This window comes from Pinus tabuliformis, chromosome 2_2, assembly GCF_031772625.1.
Source record: "Pinus tabuliformis cultivar Carrire ecotype Pingquan chromosome 2_2, CPIR1, whole genome shotgun sequence".
NCBI lineage: Eukaryota > Viridiplantae > Streptophyta > Pinopsida > Pinales > Pinaceae > Pinus > Pinus tabuliformis.
Genome location: NC_142300.1, coordinates 984,362,239 through 984,376,801, shown reverse-complemented (window position 1 = coordinate 984,376,801; position 14,563 = coordinate 984,362,239). Strand labels below are relative to the sequence as shown.

General features: G+C 39.5%; 1 pseudogene; it reads right to left on the bottom strand.

The window, feature by feature from the left end:
• Positions 1–214: 214 nt before the first annotated feature.
• On the bottom strand, positions 215–1,076 carry LOC149196611 (uncharacterized; annotated as a pseudogene).
• Between the last annotated feature and the right edge of the window lie 13,487 nt (positions 1,077–14,563).

Here is a 14,563-nt window from a genome sequence, read left to right as displayed (position 1 = left end):
AATCATTTTAATTTTGTTTTAATAATTGAAAAATACAGTGATGATATGACACGGTACATGCGAACCAGACATGAATTCTGTTTAAAGGTAAATATAAGCAGTAAGATAGATTCAGTGCAATGGAAGGAGCGCACGAATTAACCGGTGGGCTGCTAAAGCACTCGCCCGACAGGTTTTGAAAAATAAAAGATCATCAGTTTACAACGTTCAGATTTCACAGCAGACTTCTCCATGCAAGTTTTTGCTCCTCCCAATAATTGTGCTTCTCCGACGTGGGTACTTTAGCAATTGGCAGCAACAGCAAATCCAGATCCAAATTGATCTCCTCAGGCAGGTGCAGTAGGAACTGTAACAATTCTTCAAAAGGCAAATTCAACAAATCATCTTCAAAGTGCTTTAGCAGTGCCAAGCCCACTCTGAAAAGAGTCTTTTGCAGGCCCTCAGAGAACAATGCATCCCAGATCCTAAGAGTGAAGGGAAAAGGCAAATATGCAGAAAACAGAGTCATAAACCATCCGCTGGCATACATGTAAGGTGTGATCATCTGCTCCTCAAAATGCCGACCCAGTTCAGGCAGCTGCTCATTCACCAGCATTGCAAACTCATTCAGGTAATCCTGTAGCAAAGGCAAACCTTCCAAATACAAACCCCGGATTGGCATATTCACAGTTCCTTTGGCATATTCACAGTTCCTTTGAGCAGTGCCACCATAACCCAAAAGGCTTCTTCCTCCTTCATGTGAAGCAGAATGATGGCAGCTATGAAATTCATCCCCTGTGTATACCCCACATCTGTGTCATACACAGCATAGGCCTTCAACAGATTATGCAGAGATCTCTGTCCAGGCCCTTCTGTTGTTTGAAATAATTCTTGTGACGGTCTTTGATAATGAGATTCTCCAATGAGTCAGATATTTCCGTGGATAAGAGAAGTTGATAAATTCCAGGGTTGGCTGACAGAAGTTCCTGGCCACCTGAAATGAGTTGCCAAACTTTACCTCTAGACTCACCTGTATAAGTATCTGTGATAACCTTCTTTTTTAACCTTCTCTTTAGCGAAAGCATAGCCATGTCCATGGATTCAATAGAAAACCTCACAGCTTGTTAAATCAAGCAGCCAACGAACAAAACTAATAAGCAATTGCAGCGACAATTTACATCTGGTCTAAAAATAGTTTTTTTAAGCATAATCTCATAGAGTTAACGCAACTCTAGATACAATGCCCAATCTGGTGGTGAAAATACAAAATCTAGAACTTACCCTATGTTGTCTGAAAGTGACACTGTCACTCACTTCTGCTCGCTTGCGGTCTGAAAGTGACACTGCATCATAGAGTAATATTTTTCTTCGGTCTATATCAATATTTGCCTGGATTATCTAAAATCAAATTATATGATTAAAAAAAATTAAAATTGGTTAAGTTTAAGATGGAAGTACTATAATTAATATGATTAATGAAAATATCAATATCGCTTAATGGTAAGAACTAAGTTTTATAATTAACATACAATAATGCACAAATTAACTATTTTACGATTAAAAAAATAAACTAACATTTTAATACTATTATATTTTAAATAAAAAGAAATTGAAATAATTTATTGTTAATATATATATATATATATATATATAATATTTTAAAACTTAATTTTTAATTTTGTTATTTTTAAGATATTTTAGTATTTTGAAATATTTTGATATGTATTTCTATATTTCAGTCTAAAAGGAACAGGAATATTTATAAATGAATATCTCATTCTAGAAGATCAAGCAGAATTAAAAAAAGAAGTTCAAAAAGTAAAAGAAGCTAGGAAGGAAAGAAAATGGGCAATAATCATAAATAGAAAAGCCGTTATTCCAAATAGAAACCAAAAGATAGTAATAAATAGCAATTCAACATGCTCTAGATTCTTTTTTGGAAATGTCAGGGCTTTCCATGGAACAAAGGCCCCAAGCTAAGTTGGATCTGGAATAACGTTGATATTATATTGCTTGTTGAAACCTAGGAGCACGAAGAATCCAAGGTCCCTAACATAGATGGCTTTGCACTATGGTCTACCTAGAACAAGTGATCCTCCCGCAGAGGCATTGGGGGTATAGCTTGTTACATTAAGAAGAACATCTCCCCCCATGCTAGGATTCTCCGGTAGAGGCATTGGGGGTATAGCTTGTTACATTAAGAAGAACATCTCCCCCCATTCTAGGATTTATAAAAACAACCCTTACAACCAATATAGTTGGATAGAGATTACTAACATTAATGATAAAAAGACCTACATATAAATCTATTATTTTCCCCATCAATTCTAACTTCTATAAGAAAAATAATCTAGATAAAAATAATCCTTACAATGGTTTAGAGAATGATATTTCTAGCCTAAGGAATGAAGTTAATATCCTTTTAATGGGTGACTTTAATGCTCGAACTTCAAGCAACAAATCTACTCTTCTAAGAAATCATTTTAAACCTAATTCTCTTTCGTCAGATGAAGACCTCATCTTACTCTGGCTAGCCGATACAAAAGGAGCTCTAAAGACCTTGGGGAGAAGTTGTTTGGGTCAGAGCTAGTCAAGCTCTGTAGTGCTTATGATCTCATAATTTTCAACAGTCTAAAGAAGTGGCCCAATTCTAGCCAAATGACCTGCATCCATGGGCTTGGTAGCAGCGTGGTAGACTACGTTATTTCCGATCTCCCTTTATACAACAAAATAATAAATTTTGAAGTCTTAAACAACCACGAGGCTGACTATGATTACTTATAAATCTCAATTTTTTCATGCATAGAGATCCCATAGAAGATAATCCTTATAGCCAAAAGAAATTAATCTTTGATAGAAATAAAAACAATCTCTTTCTAAATGAATTAAAAACTAATTTGTTTCCTTTATCTAGTATAGACTACATAGAAGACCTCTACCATAATTTTACTACAACCCTCTCATATTTTATTAACAAGTTCTCAACTGAAGTTTCAAGTAATAAAGGAAATAGAAAACCAACCCATGGTATGACAAAGATTGTAAAAATGCGAGGAGAGAAATTAAGGAAGTTGCTGATGAATCTCCTAAAATTGGCCAGATAAAAATGTACAAAGCCCTAAATAAAAGGGAAAAAGGCATTATATTTGTAAAAGACAAGAGAATCTCTTACACCTCTCTAAGGTAGCTCCTAAGAAATTATGGAGGTAGATTCTAATTAGGAAAACTAAAGATAATACTAAATTGCTTTACACAACTGTAATTCCTATCTTAAAAAGCTTTATGAATCCCCAAATGTCATGGATAACTTTGAAACCTTGCTCACAACGAAAGAATTATTCTTATTAGAAGACATTGATTTTGGGGTTAAACACCTGGCAAATGGGAAAGCTAAGGACATTGAAGGTTACCAGGCATAAATCTTAAAAATTGGAGGTCATGTCCTCATCCTCCACATCCACAAGCTTTTCAATCAAGCGGTCAAGCAAGGGTTCCCTAAACCATGGACTCATAGCCTCATTATCCCTATTTTTAAAATTGGGGATACAAATAACCCCTCTAATTAAAAAACAATTATGATCAGCCCTCTCTTAGCCAAATTATATGGTATTATTTTGGAAAAGAATTTGAGCATATGTCTTGAAAGAAAAGGCAAGCAGGGTAAAGGCCAAGCGGATTTTAGAAGGTAGCATTCAAAAATAGACCACCTCGTTACGCTTAGGATAATTGTGGAGGAATGCCACAATGATAAATCCAATCTATTTTGTTTCTTTGTTGACTTTAGAAAGTCTTTCGATACAGTTCCTAGAAACAACCTATGGAATAGATTAGAAGAGCTAATACGTTCGTTTTGATTTGAGAGTTTCCTCTATATGTTATACGAGAATGTAATTTACAAGTTAAAGAGTAATGAGGGTTGGTCAAAAGATATTAAGTGTAATATCGGTGTTAAACAAGGTTGCCCCCTTTCTCCTACCCTATTTGGCATTTACATTGACAAGCTAGAAGGTTTTTTAGAGGAAGCAGGCTATTCTGGCACGGTTTTAGCTGGGATAGTCATCATCCTTCTTCTCTATGTTGATGATACTATTCTTCTCGCAAGGTGCCCATCTCATCTCGATAAGCAGCTTAGACTCCTTAAGGATTTCTGCTCTACGATGGATATGACCATGAACACTGACAAAACAAAATTTATGATTATCAAATCCAAGAAGGACACCTACACTAATTATATGTATGACAATAGTAACTTGGACGAAGTGTCTTCTTACAAGTACCTAGGAATTAATATTCATCAAAAGCTCAATTGGAACTATAGCATTGAGAAAAGGATTAATGGGGGGTGGAAAGATTATTTTGTTATTGAAAATAATTGTAAAACGAAAAACCTCGTAATGTGGGATAGAAAGAAGTTCCTCTTTAAAACTTTAGTCATTCCTGTTATCTTATATGGATGTGAGTTTTGGGGTTGTAGCATCTCTAGAGAATCCTAGAGAAATATTGAGCAAATCCAGAAACATTTTATAACGTATAACCTCAAAACTAAAAGTAATACACCATATTATAGAAGTGGGTCTTTCCCCTATCAAGAGCCTAGCTATGACTAGGCTTTTGTTGTACAAGCACAAACTCAATAATATATGAGACCATCGATTTCCTTAGTTAGCTTTAAATTCCAACCAAAACCACATAAGGCTTAAATGAGATTGGTATAAAGACACCATGGCTTGGTTAAACCAATGGGAGCAACAATAATGTTGCATAGCAAAACATTAATAACATTAAAAATATTCTTACTTCCAAGTTCAAAGAAAAAATGTGGTGTGAGAAAGATTTAGCAGTTAAAAGAAAACTAAGATATTATAAGGAGGTCATTAAGCCCACCCTAGAAGATCAAAAGTATCTCTTTGTTTTAACTAGCTCAAAGAAGAAAATTAATATATCCAGGCTTCGAACGAACTCTCATGAGCTCCATAGTGAAACAAGTCGTTGGGCAGTTCCCAAAACACCATGGATGGAAAGGATCCGCCATCTCTGTGAGAATATGAACATCGAGGATGAAATCACTTCCTCTTAGAGTGCCCCACGTACAACCACATTAGATCTCAGTTTCATAATCTTTGTTGCAAGACTGACCTTCCTAGCCTTTTACAATGTCAAAATTATAGTGAGCTCAGGAGGCTTCTCTCCAAGCTTTTTGAGAATAGGAATAAAATCTTAAATCAAACTAAATAATTCGTTTCTTTAAGTCCGATAGACCAAATTTTGGTCTCAATGGATGTTAACCATCATGATCATCATATGATAATTTTTTAAATTCGAATGATATAACAAAATTTAGATTTATTAACAATTTTCGTGGTATATAAAAATATATATACATAAGATTTCAATAACTTTTTAATTTTAAAAATTAAAATGTTAAAATATTAAATCATTACTAAATTATTAATATTTTTTCCGGGGAAAAAAGCAGTATTTTATTATAATAATAAAAGTTTTGATCCAGTAGTTCTTAAGCCGCGCAGGGCTTAATGAAGCAGTCACAGCTCGACCCGCGGGGAGCTTTTTTACTGTATGAAAACTGAGAGAGTCTTCCTCCCAAGAGGAGGATGTGATACCATTTGTAACAATAGTTCAAAAATATCTGGAGTCTCCATATTGGAAAACAACTCCATTACAGTCAGAAAAAAAGTGTCCATCAGCACTGTGTAAGAACAAAAATTTACAAAAATTGGTATACTGAAAGCCGAGAATTAAACATCCGAAAAAAACGAGATCTGCTATGGAGAAATATATACAGAAAGTACAAACAGAAAAAATATGAAAACTGATAATGAGCCTACAAAAAAGGGGCGGATCAAAAACTGAGTATATGCTACTGATCATAAGGAGGCAAGTCTGATCTGACTGATTGCCCCTGGAAAATTTCTTCTATCGCCCAGCTGTCCGGATCCTGTAGTATACCTGCCTTAGATAACTGATCGGCTTCTTCGTTCCTTTCCCTGTAGATATGACATAATGAAAACCTGTTAAAGAGAGTCTTTAGGTATAAAATCTCTTCAACAATTGTCATTAGAATTTGATTTTGACAAGCAGCTGATCCATTGACCCAATTTATAACGTTTAGAGAGTCCCCAAATAACTGAATTGAGTTGATGTGTTTGTGTTGAAGCCAGCAAAGAAGAAGGCGCAAAGAGGAGAGTTCTGCAAAATTGTTTGTTCCTGGGCCCAGCCCAACTGAGGCTTTTAGAATGTGTTCTGAATTGATGTGCAAACTCATGCCTGCGCCAGCCCGATTATTTTGAGAGGCTCCGTCAAAGAAGCCACAAGGGATGTCCTCCTGAAATATGAGATTGTTTTGATTTGTTCTGGGTTTCTTTGCTTCAGGGGGAGGCAGAGTATGATAGATGGCTGCTATATTAGAGGCAATAGCGGAGGGCGGTGTAATTTGGTCATGGAACAGGCTCTTATTTCTCACGAGCCACACACCCCAACAGAAGATAATCGGCAGGTTCCGCATATTCCCCTCTGAGTATGTATACCACCACTTCCTCCAGGATTCGACTAGCGACTCATTTCCCCAATGTGCAATGACCTTGAGAAGCCCAGTGACCTCCTCCCAAATCTTCCGTGAGAAGGGACAGGAGATGAAAAGATGATTTAAAGTTTCCTCATTATCCTTACACAGGGGGCAACGCCCTGGGCCAACTAGAAACCTGGATTGAAGGATTTCCCATGTTGGAGCCTTCTTTTTTAGAATACACCATAGGAAGAGCTTTGATTTTGCTGGGCTTTTGAGTTTCCATAATGCTTTGGACCACCATTCCGGGGCACCCCATCCTTTCTTTCCCAAAAGATAAGAGTAGCCCTCCTTTGGTGAATATCCCCCCGATTTGCTGTGAGCCCACATTAACCTATCAGGTTCCTCCTTTATCCTAACATTGGATCGTTTTAATTCTTTTATAAAACCTGTCCATTCATTCTTCCATCTGATATTTAGCCCTAATTCTTCATCATCCTTCCAGACCTGGCCCCAAATGGAGAACTGCCCAACTCTTGCCACCTGATTTAATGAGGTGATATCTTTGGACTCAAGATGTAGAAGGAGCCCAGGCGATAAGGCGAATGCTTCATTGCACCCGATCCAAGGGTCTCTACCGATCCTGATATGTCTACCATCTCCCACTTTCCAAGCTAAACCTTGCTCAATCACTGAGAAAGCATCCACTGTGGCCTTCCAAATTACAGAAGAGTTTTTTGCCTTCTTGTTTTGACTCCGGATCCAATCTTCCAAGGGCGTTGGATCGATATACTTCCTTTTGATCACCCTTGTCCATAGATTTTCTGTGGTTATAAGCCTCCAGCCAGACTTTGCTGCTAAAGAAGTGCTGAACTCGGGAAGTCTTTTGATCCCCCAACCTCCCCATTCTTTTGATCTGGCCACTTTGTCCCATGCCACCCACGGTAAACCAGAGAATTCCTTAGAACCAGCCCAAAGAAATCTGCAACAAATTCTTCTGATTTTCTCCATTACTCCTTTAGGAATCCAAGTTAGAGCGGCCCAGTAAACCGGAATGGCTAGCAAGACCGACTTGATGAGAGTTAGCCTACCAGCTCTGGAAAGCCATCTAAAGCTCCAGTGTGATATTCTAGCTTCAATTTTTGCTATAATCCAGTTCCAATCTGCTTTTCTGTAAGCGACAGGTTTTAGCCAAAACCCCAAATATTTGAAAGGAACATCCAAGGATTGGCTAGGAAACGGAAAAAGATTAGCTATAAGACTCCTTTCCCTTCTGTCCACATCTGCTAAACAAACTTGTGATTTCATAGAATTTATTTGCATTCCAGTAGCTTTAAGAAAAAGATCAAAGATACATTTTATCTCCTTTAATTCGCTGGAATTTCCATTTGTAAAGATCAATATGTCATCGACGAAAAGAAGATGGGTGATGAAGAGATTTATGGCTACCTCTATACCTTTTACCTTGTCCGCACTTCTGGCTTTATGGATCAGCCTGCTAAGACCTTCGGCCACAAGGAGAAACAGAAGTGGTGATAATGGACACCCTTGTCTGAGGCCCCTCTAGCTAGAGAAGAATGATGAAGCAGCTCCATTGACCAGAACTGCAAAGCTGACATTAGTTATGCATCCCATGATCCAACTAACAAATTGGTAGTTGAATCCCACATGAGTAAGAAGCATTCGAAGGTAGAGCCAGTTAATCCTATCAAATGCTTTGGAAAGGTCTATTTTTAGAACAGCTCCTTTCTTTTTCTTTAATTTGATACTATGGATTGTCTCCTGAGCAACCCCGATAGCTTCATGAATTTGTCTGCCATCTAGGAACCCAAATTGTTCCATAGATATGTTCCTTGACAGAATTGGAGCTAATCTGAGGGCAATAACCTTTGAAATAATCTTATAAATACAATTGCACAAAGAAATTGGTCTAAAATCTTCAAAGCTTTCTGGCTCGTTCTTCTTAGGAATGAGAGCAATAAATGTTGAATTAAATGGTCTATAAATATCTCCTTTCAATCTGGACTCCTCTACAACTTCGGTTATCTCGTCTCCAATTAGGTCAAAGAAATGAAGAAACAATTCAATAGTCCAGCCATCAGGACCTGGACTTTTGTCTTTGCCTAAAAGCTTCATGGCTGCTTCAGTCTCCGCCTTAGTGACCGAAATTGAAAGATCTTCAGATTCTTCTTCCTCAATGAATCTGGGGAAACATTGCACCGTTTTGAGGACTTCTGCTATAGTAGCTTCTCTCTGATCAGAATATAAATTATGAAAATGTCGTTTCCCTAGTCCAGAGAGATCAGAAAAGGACTTGACATCTCTTCCTTCTTCATTTTTAAGGCTCCAAATTGTATTTATTGATTTTCTTCCTTTTGCAAAATTATGAAAGAATTTGGTGTTTTCATCCCCAGACTTAAGCCAGATTGCCCTACTCTTTATTCTCCATTCTTCTTCCCTTTCCAGGAGAATTCTGGTTTGCTGCTTCTCCAAAAGAAGAATTCTTTCCTTGGATTCTTGAGTTGAGTATCCATCAGAATCCAAACTCTCCAGTTTCTTCAGATCTTCCCTAATACTGTTTAGCTCCTCATTTTGTTTCAATTTCCTATCCCTTGCCCAAGAGATTGTTGCAGATTTCATTCTTTTTAAATTTTCCATGAACAAATAGCTTTTCTCCTCTCCTGCATTGAGATCTGGGTGGATCCAAGTTTTTTTAAACAAATCACTGAAAGAGGGATCTTGTAGCCAGGCAGGATTAAATTTGTAAGGGGCGGGGGGCTTGTGAGGAGGAGAAGAAAGATCTAGAAAGATTGGGAAGTGGTCTGAATTCCCAATTTCATCAACCCACTGTCTGATTAGGGGAACTTTAGCAGAAAGTGGATCTGAAAGCAGGAAGCGATCAAGCCTCTTAGCAATCCTGTCTGCACCAACTCTTCGATTCCGCCAAGTTGGCTTTAGCTTAATCGGGAGAGGATCAACAAAGTTATTCGCTGAGATGAGATTATGGAAAAATTCTGTTAGAGGATCTTCTCTCGCCATGGGTCCCCAGGCTTCCGCACGACCTAGAGAGAAATTTAGGTCACCACCCAGAATCATCACTGGAGCTTTCATAACAGATGTTGTCATCAAGGTATCCCAAAAAAATTCCCTGCCTTGACAAGGCCCATAGATATTTATTATGGAGATTGGGAACTGGAAGTCAGGGGATACTATCTCCATTCCCATAACGTTCTTCATCCCCCAATTATTGAGAACTTTAACTCTCCCATCTTTGTACCCAATTGCTGATCCCCCCGAATGACCAAAGGCATCCATAGCACTGAAGGACCACCCTGGAAGAAGAGCCATAAGCATAGGTTCGATCTCAGTGGCCTTCCCAAGGGTTTCTTGCAGAAGGATAACATCTGCTTTAGAGTTGAGAATCCATTCTTTCAGGGCCAGTTTTTTGGGTTTGCTGGCCAAACCTCTGCAATTCCAGGATGTTAAAATCATTTGATAACTCCCTCAGGGGAATGGGCTGCTCTAAGAACCCCCTGGATGGAGAATTGTTTGCCATCTGCAACATCCATCTTTGCTTTGAGTTTTGCCTTGAAAAGATCAGATTTCCGACCTCGTTTGTTTTTGGATTTTGTCTGAGAAGGAATCAAGCCCAGCCCACCTAAAGACTCCTGAATCACTTGGTTCCCACCCTGGGATCTCAGATTGTAAGGACAAGGGGTCCGAGTCACAGGAAGAGGGAGAGGGGGCCAATTTTCTTCACAGTTTATATCCAGGAGGGGCAATGTTTCAGTTAAGGTTTCCACATTCGGCTCAGATAAATGGTCGCCCAAATTTTCAACTATTTTTATTTTTTTTTCATGATAAGACAAAGAGGCAATATTACAATTTACATTTGAAGGCTCAGGAGAAATAAAAGAGGAGGGAGTCCCCGAGCACTTACCCTTCTCAGGATCGTCGGATTGAATTAGAAGTGTTCCTTCGACCGAGCCTTTCTCTGCTTCCGGGACTTTGGCTGTTACCTCGTCGGCCCCTTCCACAACGACCTGGTCTGTGCCATTTTCTGCTTCCAAATTTGTAGGCTTTGCGCTTGCATTCGATGGTTCTTTCTCGATCTCCTCTGCCTCCATATTCATTTGTTCATGTGGCTCCGGCATGTCCTGCTCCATCCTTGTCTGAGCATCGGATTGTGCATTTGCTCTGTGAGCAGGAGTCCTACCAAAATGTCGCCTTCTTCTCTTATGGGGGCAATCTTTTGCTAAATGGCCGTGCTCATGGCACCAATGGCATCTAAAAGGTAGGTATTCATAGTCTAAAAGCTGCTCATGGACATATTCGTCAAATTGAAGGTTTACCTTTTGTGCCAAACCCCCACTTGGTTTGAGCATTACAAGAAAACGCGCGGTTGCCAAATTGTTTGTTGTTAAGAAGGACATGTCCGCAGTCATGTATTCCCCCAGCCGGTTGCCGATTGTTCTGAAAACTTCCTCAGTCCATAGAAGGGAGGGTAGACCCGGAGCGCGCACCCAGACAGGAAAAGAATCAGTGCGTTCCTTGATAGCATCAAACAATGGAGACCATTTTTTGAATAGAACGGGGATGTTATCAATATGCCATAAACGCTGCAGAACCCAATCCGCCGTTTCTCTGTCTTCAAATTTGAACTTAAACCATCCTTTTGCTAGTACTTGTGCTTCGAAATTTACGGGTCTTTCTGGAGTGAAGCTTTTTTCCCCCCATTCTTGAAGAAAAGCAGAAGAATATGGCTTGCCTCTAACTCTTCCTACCAAAGTGCAGTCAGCCACCGCAATAGCTTCTCTCATCGATACCTCCATCCCTAGAACAAGATTCTCCGCTATTACCTGAGAACCAATGGGTCTTTTCTGCTTCCTTGTCGCGCCTCTTGGCCTTGAGCATTCCCCCCCCGGCCTTCTTCCTTCACAATCCTCGGTATTATCAGATGTTATTTGAGCTGAACCCAAGAGGGTATCTGGTTCCCACAGGGGCGGGATCTGTCCTGAAAGATCCAAGTTGACATTCCCGGCGGACAAAGTATCTGCCCCTTGACCTTCATTTTCTGCCGGCCCGTCAGCTAAGGAGGTGCCTTGGTCGCTTGGCTGAACCTCGGGTAGGCCTTGTGAATCTCGGGAGAGGGAAACCCTCGTGAGCGAACCTGGAGCGCCTGGAAATCTAGAATGCTCGACGTCCGCAGGAAACCCTAGCTGGGAGATTTCTTCGAGCCCCTTAGGGTTTGGAAACCGTGGTTTCAGAGGAAGACCCTTTGGCTCCGAGGGCTTTGATGCCGCAAACGCCCCTCTCAGATCTGTCTCTTTCGCTTGATGAGAAGGGCCGGTCGCAAAACCTTCTAGCTGGAGCTCTCTGTCCGGCACCTGGTCTTGGGAAAAAACCTGAAGGATCTCCGGCTGTGAAGCAGACGCCAGGCTGGGGGTATCTACAGATCCAAAATAATAGTCCACATTCTGTGAGTTGATTTCTTTGCCCCACATGGAAAGTATGTCCTCGACGTCTGGGTCCAGTGCTAGAAACTCGGAGGGCTTAACCATGGTTGTTATTTACGAAGGAGAGAGACCACCGACAGACCGAAAGAAACGGAGACTGCTAACAGCTGACAGTTGACAGTAATAAAAAATTATCTCTACCGACCCTAGGAAAGACCAAAACGCGATTTAACCTCCATCTGCCAGTTGCAAGGAGCTGAAGGGAAAGCTTTCGTGATGGCAGCTGTGTGTAGATCTGGCCTCGACTGCCTACCCGAACCCTGTTCGAGGTTCAAGGTTTTGACCAGGGATCGAGTTCCTTCCCCGCTGCATCCTTACTCCCCGTTGCTTATCTCATGTCCCACTAAATTATTAATATTATCAGAATTTAAAAAATTTATTTATATTTTAAAATTATATTTAAAACAAAATCATATCAATAAAAATTGAAAATTTTAGTTTAAAATAATTATTTAATAAAATATAAATTTATTATGTAGCTAGGAGTTAGGAATGGAATTATTCCACCTAAGTTCAATTATCGCAAGTGATATAAAACATAAATATCACTTCTGAAAAAGAAAACTATAAAATTGTAAAATATTTATATTAAAAAAAAAACAAAAATAAAACTTAAATTTATTTTAAAAAATAATTACACAAAGTAAAATATTTATTTAAAAAAAATGAAAATAAAGCTTAAATTTATTTAAAAGAATAATTACACAAAGTGAAAAAAGCATTACTAATTCAAGCTATTCTATATAATCCTAAAACTTAAACCAGAATAAAATATATAGCTATTCCATATAATCATAAAATTTAAACCAGAATAATATTATATTTTAGAAAATAATATAATGCCAACCAATACAACACGAAATAATTTTACCTTTGTTGTGAAGATAATTGTAAAATACTTTTGTAATATCACTTCGATGCTACAAAGAGAGAAAAAAAAAAAAAAAAAAAAAAATATATATCTATATATATATATATATATATATATATATATATATATATATATATATATATATATATATATATATAATTCAGTTTTTGACTACTTGTTTTGAGTATTTTCTTTATGAGAAGATAGAAGGTAGTCATGGCAGTGGATGGAGCCTGAACAATTAGAGACTACTTCCCCCATGGCCACCCCTGTAACCCTTCACCACGAATAGTAAGAAGCTGGGAAAGACATCCCAGGCAGCGTGGAATCGAAACACAGAACTCTGGATTATGCCCGGAACCCTCATGCACTCTCACTGGCAGCATATCTCGGCCACAGCGGAAGGGCGGTTCTGAAACAGAGAGTAAACAAAGGCAATGCAGTGCTCATGCCTACTGCAACAGGGATCTGGACGAGCCACCCTCAGAAAAGCACAGGAAAGCCGGATGCTCATAACAATGCCACAGGAGGAAAAAGGAAGGGGGTCCTGGGCACTGTGGGTATTGGATCTACAGGATTTCCCATCGGATCCAACGCTGAAATCAATGGAGGCTGGTCGCACGAAGCGGATCTGCTCCCCCCCGCTGTGAATAGATAGAAACATCCCAGATCTGGCCTGGATCTACCTGACCCGGACAACAATCAAAGGAAACGCCAAGATCCAAGAGCTCTGGAACTCTGGTTTGTGAAAGGCCATCAGGACTGGGACGCGCAAACTTCAGCCACCCAGTCCAATGCGCTTTCAACAAGCATTGTCCGGCAGTGGTGATGGGTCTTGCACAGGCACTCTTCACCGATCTGGTTCGCCAGATCTCAGAAGGAGCTATATGGCATGAGGATAGCTTGAATAAAAAACAGAGGAGAATAGCTCCCACGGTCCCTGTGGCGGAAACTTTACCAGATCCACGCTTCCAAATCATTATAAAGCCCCCCTCTGGGAAATCAACCCTAATCTAGGTTCAAGCTTCAGATAGTGTCTCAAATCTGAAGAAAAACATTGCCAATCACATTGGCTTCCCGGAAGGATATCAACATCTGCTCTCTGAGGGAAGACTGTTACAAGATCACAGAGCAATTGACGAATACAACATCAAGTCAGGATCTAATATTATACTCAACATGAGGCTACGTGGAGGTGCAATGGCCAGTGGCCCACGAAAACAAACAGAAGGGGGCAGTGGATCTAAAGCAAAACACAACCCAGAACCACACCAGCAACACAGAAGCGAAGGAACATCTTACAAGCATATTCTACAAGGGGGAAAATCTTCTTCTGCAGCTCCACAGTAGGCCGGAATAGAACCCAGCCCATATATCATGAAGCAACTGAACTATACACCTGAACTAACAATAGATATAGAAAAAGTAGAGGAGGTACATAACATTTACGAAAGACAAGCCCTCATCTGTCGCTTCAACGGTTTCTGGCCAAAACCCATGGACCTTTTTCACTGGATTTTCACAAAATGGTCTCTTAATTGTGATGTCATGCTCTGTTCCAAAGGCATTTTTAACGTCAAACTCACTTCAGAAGAGGTCAGGGCCCTAGTAATTCAGGAGGGACCGTGGTTTTGGGGATCTTCAGGACTCTTCATTACACCTTGGACCCCAGAG